A 25,062-nucleotide genomic window follows, 5' to 3' on the forward strand; every position below is an offset into this window, starting at 1 on the left:
TGCCTGAGCTGGCTTCTTAGCAGGCCCCGGAGCAGCTGAGGGCCTCAGGTCACACCTGAATCCCTCTGCCTTTAACCAAGGCCAGGGAGGCCAAGCCTCCAAGGTCAATCAGGGGAAGCAGTCCTTCCCTGGCTGTCTCCCTGACTGCTGGAGAGAAGCTCTCTAGCCATGTTACTACATCGCCTCTGATCTGTTCCCTTGGGGGAGAAGTTGGCTCATTGTTTACCAAAACCTGCAGCTCCCATCGGTACCTCTGCTGCCTCTTTCTGTGCTGATGAGCTACAAGCTTTGTATATGTATAGAAGCAGATCTCCGGGAAGGGGCATTACAGATAAAGCCCTCGGCAAATGCAGCATGTTCTAGTTTGTGCCTTCCTGGCCTTGGCTAATATCGATTCCTCAGGCCTTCTAAGCTCCCTTCCACATCTAGCTTAGAGGAGAGGGAGACGGGACACAGTGGCCTCTCTGTCCCACTGAAATGCCAGTTCCTAACAGACACTCTACAACCTGCATAGTTGGGGTACTTAATCATGCAGATCCGGGCCCACCTCTCTCCCAAGACGACTGTGTGCGTGAGCACGTATATGTGCCACGTCCCCCCCGTGAAATGCACAGAGCTCCAAATTATCATTAGTTAACCCACTTAAACGACAATTATAAATATGAAACAAATACATATGAACTCCATGATCTCCTTTATCATTCAGTTAGGGTCCTCTACAAGCATGCATAGGTCCTTTGCAACAATTAGAGCTTTTTCAGAAAGTTGCCTGGAAAAAAAAAAAAGATGAAATAACTCGAGCTTAAAAAATGGTGTGTGAAGACCTTGGGGCATTGAATCTGTTGGCCGCTTCCAGAATGGTTATCCTGTCAACCTCCCCACATTGAGCCTGTTCTTCTGATTTATTGTACTTTAAAGAGAAGGAAGAAGCCGTATTCGTTCACTCTGCAGGAGAGGGGTTTCTGTTCCTCACTACGTGATGATCTGTGGTCACCTGCCATCTCTCACTGGAGCTCAATTATGTGAATCTCTCGTTAAGATATAAACTTAAGTTGTGCTCCCTTTAAATATTTTTTGCCTGTAAAATGGATCTTCTCAAATTTCTATGCATCTCTCAACATTTGGGGTGGGAGCATACTATGATTTGTAGATTACCTACATGCTTTGTTCTTTCTTCTTATTTTTTAAAAATCTTTTTAATGTTTGTTTATTTTTGAGAGAGACAGAGACAGCCAGAGTATGAACAGGGGAAGGGCTGAGAAAGAGAGAGACACGGAATCCGAAGCAGGCTCCAGGCTCTGAGCTGTCAGCATGGAGCCCGACGCAGGGCTCGAGCTCAAGAACCGTGAGATCATGACCTGAGCCGAAGTCGGATGCTCAACCGACTGAGCCACCCAGGCGCCCCTGTTCTTTCTTCTACACTATACTTTTTGGCCACTTATGCTCTTTTTTTGACCTGAAGCTTAGCTGAGAAGAGAAGATAAAATTCAAACTAATAATTTTTAAGTTCTAAAACACGAGTCTGCCACAACCATTTTCTTAGATGCTCGCACTCTGTTCCAGGATTACTTGGAAGGATCCTTCCAACTAGTGTTTTCAAATAATAACATCATTTCTCTAAGATGTGCTATATGGAAAATATTTTCCTTGAGTGTTTATGTTTACAGACCAACAGTTCACGTGGGAAAGCTAATAAAGGGTAAAGCAAATGATGATGCCATCAACATGTCCTTTCAATTACCTGCGGTTCAGAAAAATCAATGGCGAGATAGACAATATAAAAGAACAGTAAAGAGCAGGGGCTCTGGGTGCAACAGGACCACATTTGGGTGCCTTATATGTATAAGCCGTGTGACCTTGAGCAAAGCATTTAATCTCCCCACGTTTGTGAAATGAGAACAAATATAACATCTAACGTCTGCTGATTACTTTTCATGTGCTGGGCACTGTGCTAATTATGTCACATGCATTCATTATCTCATTTCTTCCTCAAAATAATCCCATGAGGAAGGTACTGTTGATATCCTCATTTTGCAAACGAAGAACCTGAAACTCAGAAAGGTTGAGTAATTTGTCCGAAATCACAGAGTGACGGTGACTCACTGTAACACGATACCATGCCCGGCTGGCTCTAGAGACCCACTATGAGCACGAAAGCACTGTGTTGCATTGTGTTAGCAGTACTTTTCTTACAGGGTGAGTTGTAGCAATTAAATGAGATACTGCATGTCAAAAGCAGCCCTGATACATAGTAGGGCTCTTATTGTCACAAATGTTTACCTATTACTTGCTAAAATTTGTATAGCGCTTTACTCTTCATCAAGCCCATTGACACAGTAACTCATCACTTCATGATATCATGTGAAGTATCATCAAACTGTGGCTCAGAAAGGTTAAAAGCCTTGGCCAAGGGCATTTAGCTTATAAGTACATCACATCGGAACTCATATCTTTCAATTCCAGAACCCAGAAACTTCACCCTGCCTTTTAATCCTGGAGGAGGTAGCTATATTTTTATGTAACGTAATTTATTTAATTTATTATTAGGAGAAGTGGCTATTTTCAAATCAGGTGAGTTCTAATCTTGCCTGCCCTCTAAATTGCTGCTTTATCTTGCTAAATCTTGAAACTTGGTTCTTGATTTTCTGCTTGATTCTCTCCTTTATGTCAGACAGTTCACTTTCCAGAAATGCAGAGAGAGAAACCTCTTTTGTCTGACTCCCACATTTTTTCCCACAGTCAAATACATACAGGTAGATGGATATCAAATTATGAATGGGCTGGGTTTTGTAACACTAATTTGTGAGTTGGGTGTTTGGAGGGCTGAGCATTTTTCCCTCATAAAAACCATGTTTGAAATGGAACTTGAGTCCCTTGGGACCCCGCAGGGACCTATTGTGAGCATGTGTCAGGTGCAGGGAAAGGAGAGTGTGGAGGATGAAATCGGGGTCCCTCTTCCTGTATGTCTGTATTTATTATTTTTTAATGTTTATTTATTTTTGAGAGAGAGAGAGTCAGAGAGTGTGAGTGGGGGGAGGGGCAGAAAGAGAGAGGGAAACACAGAATCTGAAACAGGCTCAGGCTCTGAACTATCAACACAGAGCCCGACGCAGGGCCTGAACCCATGAACTGTGAGATCATGACCTGAGCCGAAGTCAGATGCTTAACCGACTGAGCCACCCAGGCGCCGCAATTTTTAAATTTTTTAAAAAAGATTTTATTTTATTTTTTAAAGTTTATTTATTTCTGAGAGAGAGAGAGAGAGAGAGAGAGAGAGAGAGAGAGAGAGAGCTGAGCAGGGGCAGAGAGAGACGGAGACACAGAATCCAAAGCAGGCTCCAGGCTCTGGGCTGTCAGCACAGAGCCTGACACAGGGCTCGAACCCATGAACCGTGAGATCACGACCTGAGCTGAAGTCCAGTGCTTAACCAATTGAGCCACCCAGGCACCCCTAAAAGATTTTATTTTTAAGTAATCTCTACACCCAACATGGGGCTTGAACTCACAGCCCTGAGATCAAGAGTTGCATGCTCTATGGACTGAGCCAGCCAGGTGCCCCGGTCCTTCTTCCTTAAATTCCAGACTCGCCTCAGATACAATTTTGAAACTATTTGCCTTTATTGTGTTCTCACCTTCTCATAGTTAATGCCATCCCCTCGTGGCCCTTTGTCTTCTCCCACTTCAAGCAAGCCCCAAATCAGGCCTGTCTTAAACCAAGACGCTTCTCAATTCTGAAACTACCTGCTTCCCCTAGTTTTTTCCACTTCACTCTCTAAGCTAACTGGCCATTTGATATGAATTAGGTATTTGGAGGAAAGTAGCCTAATGAAATAATTCACACTAACCTAAGAGTGGCTGATTTTCCTTATCCCCTCTAGAAGCATTTGGTTTTTTTTAAAGATTGTTAATATTGCAAGCGAATGTGCAATTGTTGGAAATTCTGGCAGTGAAAGAAAATAAAGTGAAAAATAGCTATCACGTGGTAGGTATTTGGGGGGAGATGTGCCATGATTTGGGTAGATCCGCCCAAAGAGTCTTCCTTGCTCTATCCCTTCATGCCATGACCCTCTCCGGCACACATGTACACACGTACCCAAACACACGTCTCATCAGCTACCTTGGCTTTGACCAGGGAAACTTACCAGAACGATAGCGTTTTAGTGCTAGACACGGCGCTAGGGCTGATGGCGTCGGCTCATTTTATAACTGACGACACCAAGCTCGTTCAGAAGGGCCTGGTTCACATCCCCGTGAGTGGTAGAATGGCACTAGAATCCAGATCTTCCACTCAAGAATCCACGACATTTTCTACCCTACTCCATTCTTAGCGTTCAGAAGTTTCCTAAAATAAACTGAGGAACACTCACACCGTGACCTTGCTCACTTGCCTATTTGGATTTTCTCTTCTTGGCTCTTTGGACTTGGCAGGTGCAAACCATCAGTGGTAGAGGCAAGATAGTACAACCTGGCGTTCCTATCAACATGTTGTGACCCAGGAGCTGGGGAGTCTCGGCCCTCTGCCAGGTGGGACTATGGAGGAATTGGAAAACTGGGGCTGTCGGGGGGGACCCTGGCATAGGCTTTCTTCTCCATTAGCCCCTCCTGGAGATGTCACGTGAAGACATTAGCATTGTTATTGCCTCTCTCCTCCCTCTCTCTCTCTCTCTCTCTCTCGCTGAGCATTCAGATTGTCACTCTAATAACTGGAAGGGGTCTTCACTCTCCCACTACTGTGCAGCAGTGGAGATCACAGTCTCTGGAGAGGAGGGCCGCCTGGGGCCACATCTCAGCCAGCACTTCCTGCCTCACTGAGCTTGGCAGCTTACTGAACCTCCGTGCCTCAGCTTCTTCATCCAGGAAATGGGAGCGGTAACAGTTTATACCTTATGGGGTTGTCTAACAGACGGAGGAGCTTAATAAATGTCAGCTACCGTCATCATCATCATTATCGTCAACACCTTGCGGGTGTTTTTAGTTTGCTTTTATTCTTTTTTTAAGGAAGGGAAGCCTTCCTGGCCTTAGCTGCCTTTCTCCATTGCCCGGCAATCTGTAAATCGTGTAGTCATTAAAGGTTAAGTTGACCCTTTATGCAATTTTTGCCTAGAAGACCCCATTGTGTATAGTGAGTCATCATGGCTTAGAAGTGGACGGTGAGTCAGTAGCCTGTTAAGGGGAGGTCAGAAGGTCCCCTGGCTCAGAGTGAGAGGACTCAAATCCAGTTCTGAGGTGCAGAAGGAAACAATGCATTTGTATGGCCAAGTGGGGTGTTATGGAGAACCCGAGCTATGCAGGCAAGAGGGCATAAACTAGTGGGCAAATGCCGGGCCTTTGGAATCACACAGACCTGATTTCAGGGTCTGATTTCAGCTCCACTCGTACCTTGCTGTGTGACCTCAGGGAAGTTAATTAACCTCTCTGTGCCTCATTTTTTATCATCTGTAAATGGAGATGGTCTGAATAGAAATGCTTTCATGGTACAAATGCTTGGACAAGTGCTAACAATTAAGTAAATACTCAATCAAAAGTAGTTACTATTCTGGGGCACCTGGGTGGTTCAGTTGGTTAAGTGTCCAACTCTTGATCCTAGCTCAGGTCTCAATCTCAGCACTGTGAGTTCAAGCCCCGAGTTGGGCTCCATACTGGGTGCGGAGCCCATTTAAAAAAAAATAATAAAGTGGTTATTATTCTTATGATCGCCATGAATGGGAGTTGGGACAGAAAATTCTAGGGATCGGCCCTAATGGAGAAGCAAACTAGGTGATGAAGTAACAGGAACAAGGATGTGCCTTTGACCTGGTGAGTTTTAGGCAGTGACAAGCCATGTAGTCAGCATTAGGTTTAAAGAGCCCTAATTTCCCCTTTGTCGCACCTCTACGAAGAGTGAGTGATGTGCGTCCACGTAATTTGCATTTTGTAGAAGATTCTGAGAAATAGAGTCTAAGCCACCTTCCTGTAAGAATGCAGGTCTAGATCAGCTCCAGTTAGGAGCTAAGCTTCCCCACAGACCCCGCGTGCTGGGGGGTCACTTCCTGGCCTAGGGGGAGACCCTGTCAGGTCTGTGACTGCACAACACAGTAAGCATATGAATGTCACATAATCATCCTGTCCTTCTTCTTGATCTCAATCAGCCCTCCTGATTTCATGCCATCTGAAAATTCGCGCATCTTTTGTGCTCCTTCTTGTTCACATTTTATGCCTTCGTTTGCCATCTCATTTCCCCCACATGTTTCAATCTCTGGGCTTCCATTTTTCTTCTTCCTTTTTCAATGCAGTCTCTCTCTCTCTCTCTCTCTTTCCCCCCCTTCTCTTCTCTCCTTTACACCCCCACCTTCCTCCTCCCTCCACACCAATCAAATTCCTGCTTGCTTCATGCCATATTCATTATCCTACCTCATTCCCCCCTCATTCCTCGAAAACAGCTCACTGAGACTCACCCTCCCCCCTCCCCCCTTCCCCGCAACTCGCAGCGCCCACCCTCCATACATTCCAGCCGCCTGGCAATCAGTAACTGTAGCATCACACTTCACAGCTCTCGGAGTTTACACTACTTGTTACTACTCTCCTGGCTACTGCTCTCTAGGGTTTCTGCAAAAAACAAAAACAAAAACAAAAACAAAACAAAAAACAAAACCCAAAAAACAAATCCACTTTAAAAATATCCCGGGTACAAGTTGAACCCACAGTTAAAGTTTACTCGCACCTTGACACGTTTCATGGCTTTATCTTAACTAGTAGCTCAGGTCTGGGCTCAGTTATGCAGTGAAGAGAGACCAGCTCCTCAGGGGACCAATTTTTGTCTACCGGAGAGAAGAAAAGGCACCTATAACATTCTACAGACGCGCCGGAGCTGGGCCCACCTACCCTCTCACGTCCCCACTCCCCCAGTGTGGAGCTGACGGGACCTTGCTGTTTTGTTTGTGGAGTCATTTCTTTCACTCTTCCTGGAGCTCAGGCTACCCCCCGGGGGTGGGGGGGGGCGTCTCTGTGCACACGTGTGTGGCCACTGCTGTTTTTCCAAAGGGCTCACCTCTCTTCTGCCATTTTACCAGGACACAGGAGGCTCTCCTGCTCTCCCGCTCCCTCTCTCTTTCTCTCCCTGCCCCCAACTCAGCCTAGGCTTTTTCCTGTCTCTTAACTCCACCAGTGCAGCAACTAGCTGAGCTGCTTGCGTGTGAGTGAGAGAGAGAGAGAGAGAGAGAGAGTGTGTGTGTGTGTGTGTGTGTGTGTGTGTGTGTTTCTGCCTGCGCAGCTAGGCCAAGCCTGCGAGCCTGCCTGTCACTGGAGAGTTTTAGTTTGCATTCAGAAGAAAGGAGGAGGGGAGACAAGGGGGGAGGAGGAAAAGGTGGAGGGGGAGGAGTGGGGGGGGGCACCCAGAAGGGAGGGAGAATGTCTTGTTTGTGGCTTGTCAGCAATTGCTTGAGACAAGCTTCCATGTGTGAAAGCTACTTGGCATGAATGCCTGGGCCGTACCAAGTGTCACCGCAGCAAGAGGGGGAGTCAGAAGAAAAACAGATCAGACCAGAGCAGACAATAGGCCCCTAAAGTGTTCCCCCTAAGTTGCTTTGATGTTGTCCTAGTGTCTTGATACCAGGAGGCCGGGGATTGCAGGAAAAGGGCCTTTTTTGTCTTCATTCACTTTCCCCCCTCAGTTTCTGAAATGATTCTCCAGAATTTCTCCTCATAAAAAAGGTAAGAGCCCTAACAATTCCTTCTTCTGTGGCTGGCTCGTTCGCCCGTGCCTGGAAGTGGGGGTCTCATTCCTGCGCTGCTCAGGAGGGAGCGCTGGGGTCCTGCCGCTGGAGCTCTTGCCTTTGCCCCTAGAAGTGCTGCAGGGCTGGGGATGGCCCCTCTTTCGAGGGAACCCCAGTAACACGATCTGTGCCTCTGGGTTGGTGGGGGAGAAGGGGTGGATGGAGAGGGGCGGGAGGAGGGTGTGAGGGTGGAGGTGTGAGGGGGAAAGAGAGAGAGGAGAGAGAGAGGGGAGGCTGAAAGAGAGGGAGAGAAGGGCAGAGCCCTCGTTCGGAGCAGCCCCAGCCTGGAGCCCAAGGAGGCCTTGCAGGCTGGGAGCTGTGCGTTCTCAGGCAGGGCTAGGGCTGGCCGGGGGGCGCCTGCAGAGATGGCCTCGAGCTTTGTGTGTGCGAGGGTGTGCGTGTGGACTTCCCCCACATGGCCCTGGCCCCCCTTGTGAAGGGGAGGCACCCCAGCCCTCGTCACCCCGAGCCCAGACTCGGAGGCAGAGCGGCAAGCAGACGAGAAGGGAGAGCAGGAGAACTCTGCTGCGAGACAATCCAGAAACTTTTCCAGTCTCGGGGATTTCTCTGGTGGTAGATGCTGTAAAGGAGTTGTGTGGGGGGGTGGGGTGTGGGGGGTGGGGAAGGGGGGCGTGCCTCAGTTTCCCCTTCTGTACAATCCAGAGAGCTGAGTGGGGATGCCGCAGGTCTGCCTGGGATTTGGCGACACAGTACAGATCCTTGTGTCTAAGAGGCATGGAGACATCTTCGAGCTGGCAATCCTGTAGGATCCCCAAGTAGAACTGTTATCATCATCATCGTCAAACCATCATTAAAGACACCCCGAGACAAAAAACCGGGGAACACAGATCAAGTGTCTGAGCATTTCTAAGGAAACAAAATGCCTTTTTCCACCTGTTGGCTTCTGTCCTTTCCTCTTGTGTCTTTTCGTTAGATTTATTGGCCGATTTGTACAGAGAATGGGGTGGGAGGGCTTAGGTTTTCCCCTTTCCTCCTCCCTTGTACATATTTTTTTTAAAAGAAGGTCCCTGTAAGATGCTTGAGAGAAAATGTGCCTCCTGTTAGAGTAGTTTATTCAAGACCTTGTGTTTTCTGGCTCTGGTAAGGCTTGTAGACACATCTGTAAACTCTACCTTGGAGGTTAAAGATTTTTATTGTGGCTTTTAGAGATTAAATGAGATTTATTTACAATTGCTGTTTATCAGAGAGTAAATGTCTTACTGTGTGTGTGAGGGTAAGAATGTGAAGGCTGTTTACTCGCTGGTGGTTTTGTGGATAAAACCTTTTGCTTTTTAAAGTGACATCTTGAGAGATGGGAAGAGAAGGCGAAAATCAGTGCCTAACACTCATCTTAAAAAATTTTTTTAAGAAAAAAAAATGTCTGCTTATTTTCTTGAACTGTGGATTTCCTTTCTTCTCTTCTTACGCGGCAAGACTCTCAGTTGTAGCTCTCTTTGAATTCTCTGGGGGAATTTCGCTTTCTTACCTAATTCTAGGTTTTCTGTGACTCTGCTAGTTGTCCCCCCCAAGAAAAAAATCTGTGAAAGTCTGGGAGGCTGTGCCTCCTTCCATTCGAACTGCAAATGTTTATCAGACTGACTCCCTGTGATAGCTAGAGATTGAAGCAAAGGGCCGGCCCTGGTTCAGAATATTTATGTTTTTCTCTGGGAGGCCTGGAGAACCTGACTTCTGGGTGTGAGAAGGGCTGAAAGAGAGATACTAATTGGCCTGGATCGGGCAAGAAGCGCCCTCCACACACCCATATAATGTTTCACTGGAATAGAACTGAACTTCGTATTTAAAAACTTAATTCTTTTCCACTTCGTAAAGCAGAAGGTCTTACCATGGCTTGGTTCCGGATATCTTCCTAAAATGTTAGAGTTTCAGAACTGCCAGGGGAGAGAAAGGGTATTTATTCCTCAGGTCTTAAATGACAACACCAAAGGCCTGGAAGGATCAGCAGTGATCTGAGGGGTTCAATGAAGCTGCCCTGGGGTTCTGGGTGCCCCGATGGTGTCGCGCTGGCCCCCTTCCCTGGCCTCCACGCTGGACCCTGTACGGCCCAGCACTCGGGTCTGCCAAGAAGATTGGCACCTTTTGGCTTCTGCTTGCCGTGCTGGACTAGAGCGGTACACTCAGCCCTGCTCACGGCACACGGAGCGGACAGGGCGACCCCGTGTGACAGCGTGAGTTCGCAGGAATTCATTCATGTATTCACTTGTCTGTTCAAGTGATATTTGAGGGGCATTTCCTAGGTACCAGGCCCCTTGCTGGGCACCGAGGACACAGGGAAGGACCAGGCGCGTGGTCCCTTGCTCTTGGAGCACTTGGTCCTGGTGGTGTAATCAACATTCACCACACAGTTAAATTATAATCATAATACCGATAATTCACACCGAACAGCATGCAGATACCATCGTAGGGCAGAGCATAAAGACGTAGAAGTAACTGCCCTAAATTTGTAGCTAGACTTAAGCTAGCTGTCCTTTTTTCTTGGCTGAGTTCTCCCCCCAGCCAACTTCCATTTCACTGGAGGCATCCCAACTCTCACAGAGTCCAGTGTTTCCAGTTAGAACCCCTCCCCCCACCTGCCCACAGTGCAACAGAGACACAAATAGTATCTATTAACCCTTTACACTTGTACTATTAAATAACTTCACACTCATTGTGAGTTGGCCTCCGTGGCAGCCATTGCCCGGGTGACTCACGTTTAGCTGTGGCCTCTGCACCCTGTTAACCTCTAGTGGGCATTGGGAGAGACATGTGGTTCGTGAAGCCCTTGTCTCATTTCACTTATTCCATAGTTTCTCCAGTTGATGCCAACTAAACACATAGCTGTGGGAAACCCCGCCATTAGCACTGTCCCCTCACAGTTCCAAAGACCATAGATAGCGTAATGACATGGCTTTTCCCATTCCTCCTGACAAGGATGTGTATCTACAAAGGGCAAAATATTTTAAAGCCTCTTCATCTTACCATAGTCCCCTTTGGGCTGGGTTATTAAAATCTGACTGGCTTGATCCCCCAAAGTAGGAGACTCTCCCGTCCCCATTTTGATCTTGCTTGGAGGGAACGTATGGTTGAAATGCCAGTCTCTTCCGTGCAGGCAGACTTGTGCTCACGCTTGTATCCCCATTTTCTACATGGTGTGTTTCTCTAGTACTCAGGGGAGTGTTGTCAATCCATCTTTTTTTTTTTTTCTAGGCTAATTTAGTACTTAAAAGGAAGACAGACATGCCCACCCACACATAAATCATAGGTTTGGTGCCTCTACTTGGGGAACCTACACAGGTCGTGTGGTTAAGTCGTGTGATGAGTCATTTCTCTGCACCCAACGTTGTTACGCGGTGAAGTACCGGCCTACATTGTAGCGACAGCCCTATCCACAGCTTGCCATCGTCATCTGCATTTGGCACCTGTGGCCATTGCCTTCTCCTGTGAGCTGTACGACTTCATTTGCAAGTATTTGATCACTTCCGACACACTCTGCCCGCCCCCCAATGTGTTACTCACTGGGGCGCTGCCTCTGGGGGAGGCAATCTGAGTCTGCTTTGGAAGAGTAATCCAAGGGGGGGAGTGGGGAGCTAAGATGTGGATAGAAGGAGGATCTGGTTGAGGGAGAAATTTAACAGAACTGGGAAGCCAGACAACAAGTCATCAGGTCGTCCTTAACTCTGGGGGAATAAAAATGAAGACTGATGACATTTCAAAAGTGCATTGTTTGTGCACTGTATGTAAACAAAAGTGCGAGAGCTTCTAGTCCCTCTGAAGATAAAACCGTTACTACGTGCGGGACATTCCCCAAACTCCTTGGTTACAAATGCCGATTTTGCGTGTAACTTTAGTGAAGGGAATTGTGTGTGTGTGTGTGTGTGTGTGTGTGTGTGTTTTCCCCCAAAAGATATAAATAGAAGGTGTAAAATGGAAATTTTCTCCATTTCTTTTAAGCCTTGACATTTTAATGCACTTTAAAATATCTGCTAAGCCCTCTCTTACAATAGCCCTATGAATTAAGTAGTATCGTTATCCTTCTGTTATAGTTGAGTAAGGTTATGTGACTCACCCAAGGACTCACAAGAAAATAAGGGGCACCATGGCTAGCTGATTAAATTTCCGTTTTTCTGTTAGGCCAAATCTCTTCAAGAGATGAGAAGCAGAGACGTGAGGCAGTCACTATTGATATTCCAGACAAATTTACTCCTTTCTTTAAAGACAAGAGTTAGAGTGTTCAGGTGCCTGGGTGGCTCAGTCGGTTGGGCCTCCGACTTCGGCTCAGGTCATGATCTCGTGGTTCGTGGGTTTGAGCCCCGCGTCTGGCTCTGTGCTGACAGCTCAGAGCCTGGAGTCTGCTTCAGATTCTGTGTCTTCTTCTCTCTCTGCTCCTCCCCTGCTCATGTTCTGTCTCTCAAAAATAAATAAATGTTAAAAAAAAAAAAAAAGATTTAGAGTGTTGATCAAAAAAGAAGGGGCCCCAATTCTAATTTAAGCTTTATGTGGTTTTTACGAGTGTATTGGACCAGTTTTTGGTTTTGGTTTTGCCATTCTGTGACCCAGGACTCCCCATTCTGCTCCTCTGGACCTCTTTCAGAATGAGGGGCTGGGCTGCCTCATATCTAAGTTTCCTTCCTGTTGTTCCCTATGTCTCGAATTCTGTGAAGAGAATGTTCCACAGATCTGGTCTTTTGGTTACATTTTACAAAGCCCAGTTCAAGAACTGTGGTCCCCAGAGGGGAGATGTGAGTTTTGTAGGTATATGGGATTCATTCCTACACATCCAAACCACGTTGACGTTTTGAAGTGAAAAGCACAATAAGCAAAAGTGGGATTTTAATTTATGGATTTGAAGAGAATTGGCCAGTCAGCATGCAGGCGCATGTGCAAGGAGACTAAAGAACCAGTTCCAAAAGAATAGGCTGTTTTGAATGCACATCTTTCTGTATAATAAGTATGAATTGAAAATGGACGGGCCCTGGGTACATCTCTTAGCTTCACCATGCTTACTGCTTCCTCCCAGAAATTGTGCTGTTCCTTTTCGAACTATGCTTGCATACTGTTTCGAGGGTGCAAGGGACCAGTTTAAGCAACGGCAGTGCCGATGACACACGCTACGTGTTAAACACCGTGCTTTGGGGGATGACAGGGCTACTGACGATCTTTATGATCAGCAGCTCCTGGAGGATATTGCTGAAGACTTGCTGATATGATGTGTGAGATATATATATATATATATATATATATATACACACACACACACACATACATATGTGGAATATACCTTTAGGACGTGAGTGAAAAACTGCCTCTGAAATGTGACCAAGAGAGACAGATAGGGTGGAGACTGAATGATGTTTTTATTAATCATGTTTTGTGTGAGTAATTCCAAGCACTAGTCGCTTGAAACTGGCTAAATCTTTGAAAAGATAGAATTTAAAAATTTCACATGGTAGCTCTTAATGCAATTTTCGGAATCCGGAGTAAGAACTTGCACCATATTTTAGGACTATCATCTTACTTGTGGCAAGGGAGACTAGTTCAAGGCGCTTTGAGGATCAGTAAACCACTGACTCTCTTTGAATTGGTCTTATTTCTGTCTGCTAAAAAAAAAAAGTATCTAAGATATAATTACTTTTAACTGCGGAAGGGAATTTGGAAGACCATATTTAATAATATTTTGACTTATACCTTTATTTTTGGTTGCTTAAAATTCCTAACATTGGGTATATAGCTTAACTTCATAAAATCCTAAGAAGTAACTATGTAAGAGAAATATATTATTGACTTTATAGATGGGAAAACATGAAGAGGTTTGTGAAATGATATACCAGCAAGCTTTTTAGAACATAAGACTATGCTCTATAGGGGCGTCTGGGTGGCTCAGACGGTTGGACGTCCGACTCCGGTTCAGGTCATGATCTCACAGTTCGAGCGTTCGAGCCCTGCGTCTCGAAACCTTCTTCAGATTCTGTGTCTCCCTCCCTCTCTCTCTCTGCCCCTCTCCTGCTTGTGCTCTATCTCTCAAAAATAATTAAATAAACTTAAGAAAAAAGACTATGCTCTATAGAAATATGTGAAATGTGGTTATTGTTGAATGCTAAACTTGAAGGAAAAGAAAAACATATTCTATATATCAGTGTAGCCAATCTAACTTTTGATGATCAAGATAATTATCAAAAATATTTTTTATGTTATATGTTAACAATACTGGAATTAAAATAAAAATCTTAAAGTATTTTTATTCTGTTCGTGGAAAGGTTTGAAATGCCTCTAATCAAAAGCTTTGGAGAGCTTTAGTAATTTACGTGAAAACCATAATCGTTGGGGTGCCTGGGTGGCTACGGTTGAGCATCTGACTTCGGCTCAGGTCATGGTCTCACGGTTTGTGGGTTCGAGCCCCGCATCAGGCTCTGTGCTGACAGCTCAGAGCCTGGAGCCTGCTTCGGATTCTGTCTCCTCCTCTCTCTGCCCCTCCCATGCTCATGCTTTGTCTCTCTCTGTCTCTCAATAATAAATAAGTGTTAAGAAAAAAAAATTTTAATAAAAAAAAAGAAAACCATAATCATTCTTTTCCTCGAAAAATACATACACAAACTCAAAATGAACAGTAATGACAGTTGAAAGGAACCAAGCCATCATTTGCTCAGAAGAGAAACTTGGGAGCCTTGTGGTAGCTTTACCTTGTCTAGTACTAGCTACGTTGGATTTTCTGCTATCCTTGGGGCTGGCGTAGTTAGCGTATGGTTGGGGAGAAAAACTTTGCTTAAGGTGTATGACTAAGGGACTTTTTGAATGTGAGTCAAGGGCATACTTGCCTTTTCTAAAGACGCCTGGATTGGTGGCTTATTGTACGGAAGTCCATGATATCCCGGGGTCTTTAAGGCAACTGTGGTCTAAAGGATGCAGAGCATTAGTGCCCAGGTCATTACCTTCACCTGGACATCTTTCCGCATCATCTTTTCCAAGCCAACTCTTGCCGCTCCTTCAAGACTTATCCTGGGCATTTCTTCTGGGAAGCTTCTTAGATCTTATCTCTGTCCCACTGCCTCTTCGGTCGGGCATATGCTTATGTGGCCTTTATGACACTGCGCTGGAATAGGATACTTCCTGCTCTGGGCTGTAGCCCCTTCAAGGTTTGGGACTGTCTTTAGCTTTTGTGCACCTGCTGCCTAGCACAGGGTGAAACAGCAGGTGGTCATTTGTTGCTGTCAAGTGAATAGGTAATTCACAGTGAAATGTAGCTTATTAAGAAATTTAACTAAACCGGGGCACCTGGGTGGCTCATTCGGCGACTCTTGATCTCAGCTCCGGTCTTGATCTCAGGGTTGTGAGTTCAAGCCCTGCACTGGGTTCTGTGCTGGGTGTGAAGCCTACTTAAAAAAAAAAAAAGAAGAAATTTAGCTAAATGCAAAAAGAACAACAGGTAAAAATCTTAAATTATACAACCTTACATCCCAAGTTAAAAAAAGGAAGTTTCTTGTATTAGGATATTCACCCTTCTCCTCCTTTGCAGAGTAAACTATACCTTCATAGCAAAGTATTTTGTGAATCCCTGAATCTTTCCTCTTCTTGTGCTCAGCTTTTCTCCTGTAAAGTTTGTTAGTTGTGTTTCTCATTGGTCTAAGAGTTTACTTCTTACGTCAAAGGGTCATAGGCGATAAATGAGTGGTGCGGTCTGTATTGATATTTAGGTAGTAGCTAAACAGGCGAAGTTTCTCCTATCTCAGAAACAGGGAAAATCGATCTTTGAGGAAGTCTGGACAATCAGAGGGTAGTCAGGTGAACGAATGCCTGGCTTCCAGGAATCTGCAGCTGAGACTCACCTGAAACAAGAGAACAATACAATTGAAACTTCATTTTCTAAAAGAGGTTTTAAGTGCTGAACCCTCAAGAAAAGGCCTTCTGGTTGCAAAGAACTGACTCATGGAAGTTTCCTCAAGGAAAGGGGTTTCCCTGTGGGGATGCTCAAGAAGGAACCTGAAATCAGAACTGAAGTCTTTCAGGACCTGAGGCAGCTCCAAGGGCAACCTCTTCTTTTATATCAGTCTCGTTCTCTTCACTGTGTGTTTGCCTTACTAGCTCCTTTTGCTACATGCTGATTTGGTCTTCCAGCTTTATTCGGCGTAACCTCTCTCCATCTCATAGCTTTTGCTTACACCTAGTGTTGCTTCTTTGACTTGCCAAGACCTCCATGTCCAGAGCTCTACCCTCTCTACCCTGCTTCGTTTGCTTCTTCTTCCTCGTGCCTTCTTTCCCTACATTTTTCATCTGTAATTTTCCCTGATAATTTCTTCATTCGCTCAGGTTTTCCTAATTCAGATACCCAAGAAAGAATCCGATAACCCAGCTAGCCTTTTCCTTGCCCTTCTTCTAAGTCCCTAACCAGCCTTGCGCGAGGGTCAGACGCAAACCTCTAGCCTAGAGTGCCGCGGTAAAGGGAGGTGGGTGAGGGTGCGGGGGCGGGGTGTTAATATAAAACTGGATTGCCGTTTAGTAGGAACTATGGAAGGGCCATCTTCCCTTCTGTGTAGGTGGCAACAAATGTATTTGACATATCTAATATAAGTCCATTATGGAAATTTAAAGAAATTAAGGGTAACCAGATTATTAAAAATTAAATGTTTCATGGTTGACAGTATACAGAGATAAGAAGACTGTGGGAACAAATAGCAAATTTGTAACCAGGAAAGAAATTAGGAGAGGGAAATGTATTGGAGTTAGTTCTTAGATGAGTGACATCATTTCATACATTTATTAAAAGGCTGGAGTGTGTGAATAGTGAAAGTGAGAATATATTGTGTCAGATCCCAGAGGCTGGCTTAAAAAGCAAGCCTAATCGAGGCACCTGGGTGGCTCCGTCGGTTGAGCGTTGAGCTTCGGCTCAGGTCATGATCTCACGGTTCGTGGGTTCATGCCCCGTGGCGGGCTCTGTGCTAACAGGTGGGAGCCTGGAGCCTGCTTCGGATTCTGTGTCTCCCTCTCTCTCTGCTCCTCCCTTGCTCGCACTATGTCTCTCTCTCAAAAATAAATAAAGATTAAAAAAATAAACAAAAAGCAAGCATAATCCAGGGCGCCTGGGTGGCTCAGTCAGTTAAACATCCCACTTTGGCTCAGGTCATGATCTCACGGTTCATGGGTTCGAGCCCCATGTTGGGCTCTGTCCTGACAGTTTGGAGCCTGGAGCCTGCTTCGGATTCTGTGCCTCCCTCTCTCTCTCTCTGCCCCTCCCCAGCTTGTGCTCTGTCGTTCTCTCTCTCAAAAATAAATAAACATTAAAATTAAAAAAAAAAAAAAGCAAGCGTAATCTTGAAACTGGGGATTAGGGTGGGGATAAATAGGCTTCTTAGGGCGTTTCTGCCTATACTTTCTGCCTGTATTTTCTTTCTCTGCTTCCTATTCTGTTCTTGATCCCACTTAGTTTAGCTTCTGGAACAATCTGTCATGAACTAATGATGTGACCTTGGGCTGGTTATTTATTCTCTCTGAAACTCAATTTACTCATCTGTAAAATAGGGATAATGATTATTATCTCGATAGCTTATTACAAGAATTAAGTTAGATGGCATAATATATTTAAAGGCATAATATATTACCTAGGATAGGTAATGAGCACATAGGTGCTCAGTCCATTGTAACAATTATTCTAGCACACAGGAAGGAAGGAAACACTGACTGAATGTGTTGGGTAAAATTTTGCTTCTTATATCATTTATCTCTTGTAAGAATCCTAAAGGGTTTGTATTATTATTTCTACTTTATGAACAAGGCTACAATTTTAGTAATTAATTATTTGCTATGTGCAAAGCACTGACCTGAACATTTTCCTGTGTTGTCTTATTTAAATCAAGTTAGGTGCTCGTTATGTTTCATGTCGTAGTTGAGGAAATTGAGGTCTAGAGAGTTTAACTTGCCCAAAGCCATACAACTGGTAAGCGCCAATCAGAGCTTATGTGTAAGTCTGTCTGAACTCAGGTCCATCTGACTCGAATGTTTTCCAAAGTCACTTAGCGGCTGAATGTGAATGTGATGAAATCGAGATTCTGGTCTTGTGTAGGGCAGCGTTCTTGAAGTTCACCACCAGAGGTATGCACTGACTGAATGACAGATAGTGGTAAGCACACACACACTTATGCTGCATCTGAGTCTGAATGCCATGACTAGACAGACAAGGGCAAATTTTGGAAAGAGTACAAAGGAAAAAAAAATTTAAAAATTAAAATATGTCCAAATAGGCCTCCCAGGCCTGATGAAACGATTTAACAAACCTGTGTTGAATGTCTACTGTGTGTCAGGCAATGAAAAACGATCTTGGCCTTGTGAGAGTGCAAGGCAAGTAAGACTGAATTCCTTCCTTTAAGGTGCTTTCATTCTGGTGGAAAGAGATAGGTGCTCATACAGTTAATAAAGCCTGTAGCGCTGGATCAAGGAACTATGGGAGTCAAGGGAGAGAACGGTTAGTTTGGTGGGTGAAGGCAACGGTGGTAGAAGGAACAGAGGAAGGCTTCATGCAGTAGACAACATCTGCCGTGGTCTTTGAGGGGACAAATACAGAAGGACAAGAAGCCTCCTATAGTTTCTTTTTTCTTGATACCAATGGTTTTACAAAGGGTGGTACAAAGTAACTCCTGCAGTAATATATTGAGAGTTAGTAGTGTTTTTAAAGATTAGGTTCGTGGGGCGCCTGGGTGGCTCAGTCGGTTAAGCGTCCGACTTCGGCTCAGGTCATGATCTCTCAGTCTGTGAGTTCGAGCCCCGCGTCGGGCTCTGTGCTGACCGCTCAGAGCCTGGAGCCTGTTTCAGATTCTGTGTCTCCCTCTCTCTGACCCTCCCCCGTTCATGCTCTGTCTCTCTCTGTCTCAAAAATAAATAAAGGTTAAAAAAAAAATTTTTTTTTAAATAAAAAAAAGATTAGGTTCGTTGAGTGTGAAGAAACAGCTACTCTTGTTAATCATAAGAATATATTTGGGGCATCGGGGGTGGGGGGGGAGGCTCAGTTGGTTAAATGTCCGGCTTCGGCTCAGGTCATGATCTTGCGTTCGTGAGTTTGAGCGGGCTCTGTGCTGACAGCTCGGAGCCTGGAGCCTGCTTCGGAGTCTGTCTCCCTCTCTCTCTGCCCCTCCCCGGCTCACACTCTGTCTCTGTCTCTGTCTCTCTCAAAATAAATAAATGTTAAAAAAAGTTTTTGTTTTTGTTTTAAAGAATATATTTGTGTTTTCCTGGTCTGCACTTACATGTGTTTCTATTAAAAGGACCAGAAAATGGAATCCTGTTTTCTATGCATTCTAGTTTGAAGATCTCAAGTTGTCCAGCAATCCAACAAGAAACTACAAATCCCCCAAGTGGCCAAATGGTACACCAGTGTCCGCTTTCAGCTGTATCGTGAGGCGTTAAAAGTACTAAGTTACCGGCAAGTGGGTCACCTATCCATTTAAATTTGGAATGGAGATTTTAGTCTGTGGTTGGGAGTTCTCAATTTTTCTTACATACAATACCAGGTTATCTGAAAAAAAAAAAAAAAAACAAAAACAAAACAAAACAAAAAACCAAAACAAACAAAAGAAAGCAAAATACCAGTCCCAATTTAAAACGTTCTGCCTTCGCTCCATAAGTATATTCATGATTGGTAATCTGTGTGTTCTGATTGTAATTCAAAGTCATCAATTAAATGTTTGGAGAGGCCTGTAGACATCTTCTGCTCACAGACTTTGTCCCTTGTTTTTGTTTGGTTCTTTGCTCAAGTCCCTTTTTTCCCCGATCTCTGTTGATGGACATTATGCTCACCCTTCCTAGAGCCTGAGGAGTCTCTCCATCCCCAGAGTGTGCATGTTATCTGGTTCTTTTCTTGAAGTGACCGTAAGAGCTCTACACGTTCACCATCACAAATCCCTTAATAGGCGATAAACAAGAGGGCAGGTTTTAGGTGCCATTCACCTACAGATCCCTGTAAACACCCAACACGGCCCCTGCCTTACGAGTAGCTGGCGCTCAGAGATGTTTACTGAACTGAACTGAATTGAGTTCTGGGTTTTGTCGGACTGGGTTTTTCAGAGCTATTTATTTATCTTGAGAGACACAGAGACGGTGCGAGTGGGGGAGGGGCAGAGAGGGAGAGGGAGAGAGAGAATCCCAAGCAGGCTCCACGCAGCCAGTGCAGAGCCCCACGCGGGGCTCGAATTCGTGAAACCATGAGATCATGACCTGAGGTGACACCGAGAGTCAGACGCTTAACCGACTGAGCCACCCAGGTGCCCCACGTCGGGCTGGCTTTGGGTCTAGTAACGTTGGTGTCTGACCTCCAGTTCCCTTTTGGAAAAGAAACGTTGCTTTAAAAAGAAAGCCTTTTAACTGATTTTAGGATGAAAGAAACCATGTAGTATAAACAGTAATTGTAATTATTATTAATACACATAATTAAAATAGCATGAACTGGTAGAAGTGCTTCCATGCTTACTCTTGCTGGCCGAGTGGGCAGGCCTGATGAACTAACTGGTCTTTTCCATCTGTAATATGTATGATTCTTTGAAATTTTATGTAGACAAGTGCGAGCTAATGTACACTGGAAGGAACAATTGAAACAGCTCATACTCACTGATGGGCTCTGAATTACTCCACTTGTAAGTGCCCAGGAAAAAGATCTCGGATTCATTGTGGATTGCTCAATGGAGACATCTGCTTGCTGTGCAGAGGCAGCCAGAAGAATGAATGAGATATAATAGGCTGTATTAACTTTGAGAATGGGATAAAGAATGATGCAGAAAATAATATAGTGCACATAATTTGGCATTGACTAGTTCTGTAATTACAATAAAACATTTTAATGACATACATTGATGTCATGACTTCACCTTAAAATCAGAATTCGGCATTGGGTCCTTTCGTCTCAAAGAAAACAAAGCAGAAATACAAAAGACCTAGAGAAAAACAACAGACCATCTCCAAGACATGCAAAGGATTTGCCTATAATGAGAGACTGAAAAGACAAGGACATTTTAATTTGGATAAAGGGGAAGGGGGGGAATGACATTGTATAAATTTATTTAAAATTAATGAAAGTTTCAGAAAATTGCTCGAGCTCGCTTCAGATTATCCTTGGTAATGGAGGTCAGAGATAGGCAGGATAATTGAAATCCTTGATAATCTCCAACCCTCATTTGAGCTATTAGTTGCAGCCTCCCGTCCTATGAAAAGTTTTAACAAATGAACAAATAGGGACATTGCAGCCCACGGTTTGTGAACTAAACGGCCGACAAGAAAGGCAGCCAGGGTGTTGGGAAGCTCACAGAGTTTGAAATCAGGTGACCAGGGTTCTGGTCCATATTCTGTGTTTATCATCTGTCCAACCTTGAGTGCTATGCTTGACTTCTAGGAGACCCAGTCCCCTCATCTGTAAGATGGAGATAATAGCAATACTTGCTTTGCACGCTTGTTGGGAGAACCAAACGGGTCCACTGAAAGTGGTGGGTGAGCCTTGATGTTTGATATTGCGGATTGGTTGTTAAGAGTATTGGCTTGCCGGTCTCCTGGCACCTGGGAACTTACATCACACCTTCCCTTCTCTTGAACTTTCTCCAGCTTATGTTTGTGGCAGGAAATTTTAGAAGAGGTGTGCCACATTTCTTTAATCTCCAGGATCATCCACAGATTGTCTTACTCCCTTGCTCCCAGTAAGCCTTAAGATAATTTTGCAATGTTTTTATTAATGCATGATTATCTAAAGGTCATCTCCTGTAATGTTCACAACAGTCTGCTGAGGTACAGACCCACAGTTGTCTTCATCTTCCAGATATAGACACGGAAGCACACACGACTTGCTTAAGGACACATAGCAATGACTGAACAGAGTCAGACCTGTGTTGTCTTACCTCTGGGTTGATTGACAAAGTCTAGAAAGCCGACTTTTGTGACTATGCTGATTCCTCTCCTGGGGAGTGACTGGCTTACTTATTTCCCTAGGAACGCCTACTCTATTCTTTGGCACCCAATTCAGGACTAACCTCCTTCATGGAGCCTGTCCTGAGCCCTCCTTTCCCCAAGAAGAAGTCGTCTTGTATGCCTCAGCCCCCCATATTGTAGCTTTAAACATACTATTATGTTAACAGTGGAAACTCTTATGCCCTATGCAGTGAATAGTTGGTGATTTGGTTGAACAAGTTAGTTAAAGCAGGAATCATACAAAATGATGGAATCGTTCCTTAAGCTTTTATTTCAACTTAAAACATCCCTCAAATTTTTGATGTAGGGCCAAGGCCTCTCTTGTCTTTTGAGTTTCAGGCCTCCCATTAGAGTTCTGTGCCCTATTTCTCATATAAGCCACACCTCTGAGGCTTTTGCAATCATTTTGTCTTGGTTTCCTTTAAAGTAGAGCAAGATCTTAAAGCCATTCTGTGAAGCAATCAGATTTTTCCAGATTTTTTACAGGTGGCTCTCCCACGCATACACTGACGGCACATGTTTTTAGTAGTTCACCTTTCCTGTGCCTTTCCCAAACATTCACCTGAGCTCTGGTAGAAAGAAATTCTCTCTTCTTTATTCATATTCCTTATGTTACGTACATTTACTTAAATCGTGTAATAACAGTGACGGGAGGAACTAGACTAAGTAGGTTTGGAAACAAACATGCCAACTTCTGGTGGGCAGACAACTCTACTGCGGGAATAGCAGAGGGCAGGCTCCTAGAGGAGCCCACCACTGGCCGTGATCACCCCGCATCATGGGCCTATGTCTGTACCTTTACAGATGGAGTGGAGGCCACAGATGAGTCAGTGAAGTGTCAGTCACTCAAGGGAGCCCCTGCTCAGTGTGGCTTCTGCTCCATGTCTGGCCTCGAAGATGAATGCCTTGAAGGTCTAGCATTTATCTTTCTGGTTAGGATCTAGCACAGTGACGGGTATATAGTGAGCCCTCAATAAACATCAACTAACACGCCAACTAAAAACATAACTTTGCCACTGTTCATTTTCTGCTGGGAGTACTAAACAGCGATCACCTGTCCAGAAGTTGGTTTAGGGAGAGAGAAGAAGAGCTAGCAAGTGAATTTCAAATATTAATGGAAGATAAGATAATATGTACCATTAAACAGTTAAATGTGAGGCAGCTATAAAGGATTGGATTTTGTTTAGGGGCGCCTGGGCGGCTAAGTCGGTTAAGCGTCCAACTCTTGATCTCAGCTCAGGTCTTGATCTCAGGGTCGTGCGTTCAAGCCCCGTGTTGGGCTCCACGCTGGGCGTGAAGCCTACTTAAAAAAAGAAAAAAAGGAAAGAAAGAAAGAAGAAAGAAAGAAAGAAAGAAAGAAAGAAAGAAGAAAGAAAGAAAAAAGAATCGGGTTTTGTGTAATATGTAATTAACCTGTGTAACTCTAACACAAAAAAATAACATTGAGACAAGCATGCTTGATAACATTTTATAAAAGACAAGATATGTCCTTACGTGAGACAAAAATCCACACTTAAAACCACAGTATCTGACTACAAAGAGCCTCTCTGGTGATTATGTTCAGGGCCAGCCAGGTCATGAAAAAATTTCCCTTACTCATATATCATTGGAGCATGGAGTTGATTATACGCTTCTTGTGACAAAGTAAAGCATCTTGAATTGAGCACCAGAAGAGGAAAGGAGTCAGATGTGAAGGATATTAAACTTGACAAAGACATTCTGTGGTAGGTGATTGGTTTGGAAGATGGTGGTAGACTTCTGGTGAAGGCAAGGATATCCTCTTTCCTAAGATAAAGTAGGCAAAACATTTAGCCTTGCGCTCAATAAATGTTGAACCAAAATATACTCACTAAGCAAAGTTGGAAAATTATACAAGGTTTACGCGACTACAGGAAATGGGATGATAAAAAATACACACACATATATATAAATATATAAAGAATATATATAAACATAAATTTATATAAAGTATATAAAGAATGTGTGTGTGTGTGTGTGTGTGTGTGTGTGTGTGTAGAATAGAATGGATCCTCCTTGGGATCTAGTGCGAACTTTCTCCTTAGTTTACCATTGTGAGAATCTGTAGACCAGTACCAATTATTAATTCTTGAGGACCTCCCTGTTTCTCAAGAGGTTGTGAAGGTGTTATCTATCAAAGGAAAAAGGGAATTAGCAGGGCATTGAGCTCTCATGGTGTGCCAGTCATTATGCTAAGTGTTTAATATGTGTTATATTCCTTTGAATATAAGTCGCCATTGATTTTTGTAAGACCCATATTACTTTATGTGCCACTATGACACAAAATAACACTCTCAATTAAACTATGGCACACTACCAGTGTTCAAGTGCATCTTGAGGGGTTGGGGGAGAGGGGAAAGTGGGTGATGGGCATTGAGGAGAGCACTTGTTGGGATGAGCACTGGGTGTTGTATGGAAACCAATTTGACAAGAAATTATATTTTAAAAGAATGCATCTTGATTTGCGAGCTATTAAAAGGTGAAAAACTACCCATCTTAGAATTGAGGCGATATGGTATCTCATTTAATCCTCCCAACGACCCTTGAAATAAGTATTAATATTGCCAGATGAAGAAAGTGAGGCTCAGAGGAGTCAAGTAATTGGCCTAAAGGCAAATAGCTGGCAAGCTCCAGGGCTGGAATTTGACCCCAATTAGTGTCTCCAAATCCAGTCCCCTTTTCATAGTCCTGTGCTGCTGATTGAAATCAGGGCTTGCTACAGAACTCAGGGATTTTTTTCCCAATAAAATGTGTTCTACTAAAAGTATTTACCTTAGGACCTATCTCCCAAAGACGTTTCCTTGAGGGAAAACTGTGAGTGACACTGGGGTCAATGATGGCCATGGATTTCTAAGAGTAGAAGGAAAATTTGAGTTCCTCTGGTGCATGAACCCCTGATGATAACATTCTCCCAAGGAGCCACACAGCCTCTGAGAATCACCAGCAGGACAGTCACTAGGGCGGCCCAGTGCACCTGTTGTGAGCTCGGCTTTCATCTACTCTCTAGTCCTCGTTCTGTCTGCAGAAATATATAGAGTTGGCCTCACTGTCTTAACCCCTTGTGGCCCCTTCCCATGTTTGCAACAGCTATGGGGGTCTCTCTAAGGCTTCTTTTCTCCAAGTTGAATACTCTGAGTTCTTCATAGGACATGGTATAGAAATCTTTACCTTTGGCCACTCTCCTGAATGCACCTCAGTTTCTCTGTGTTCCTTTTACAGAAAGGTATGCAGAATTGATCATTTTGCTCCATAGGAGTAGAGAATGATCACCTCCCTTGCTTTAGGTACCATAGTTCTCTTGGTACAACCTGCAAGTACATCCGATTTTTCCAGCATCTCATCAGAGAAGTGTTAAGCTCTCCTTCCC

General features: G+C 44.3%; 1 protein-coding gene across 4 annotated transcripts in view; it reads left to right on the forward strand.

The window, feature by feature from the left end:
- The first annotated feature begins 7,380 nt into the window (after positions 1 to 7,380).
- Positions 7,381 to 25,062, forward strand: part of BCL9 (BCL9 transcription coactivator) — an 85,032-nt gene continuing 67,350 nt past the window's right edge. For all 4 annotated transcript variants that reach the window (XM_043576020.1, XM_043576024.1, XM_043576029.1 and 1 more), the window contains exon 1: positions 7,381 to 7,689. The gene's annotated coding sequence lies outside the window, so the exon portion shown is untranslated. The remainder of the gene's footprint in view (positions 7,690 to 25,062) is intronic.

The sequence above is a fragment of the Prionailurus bengalensis genome, chromosome C1, assembly GCF_016509475.1.
Source record: "Prionailurus bengalensis isolate Pbe53 chromosome C1, Fcat_Pben_1.1_paternal_pri, whole genome shotgun sequence".
NCBI lineage: Eukaryota > Metazoa > Chordata > Mammalia > Carnivora > Felidae > Prionailurus > Prionailurus bengalensis.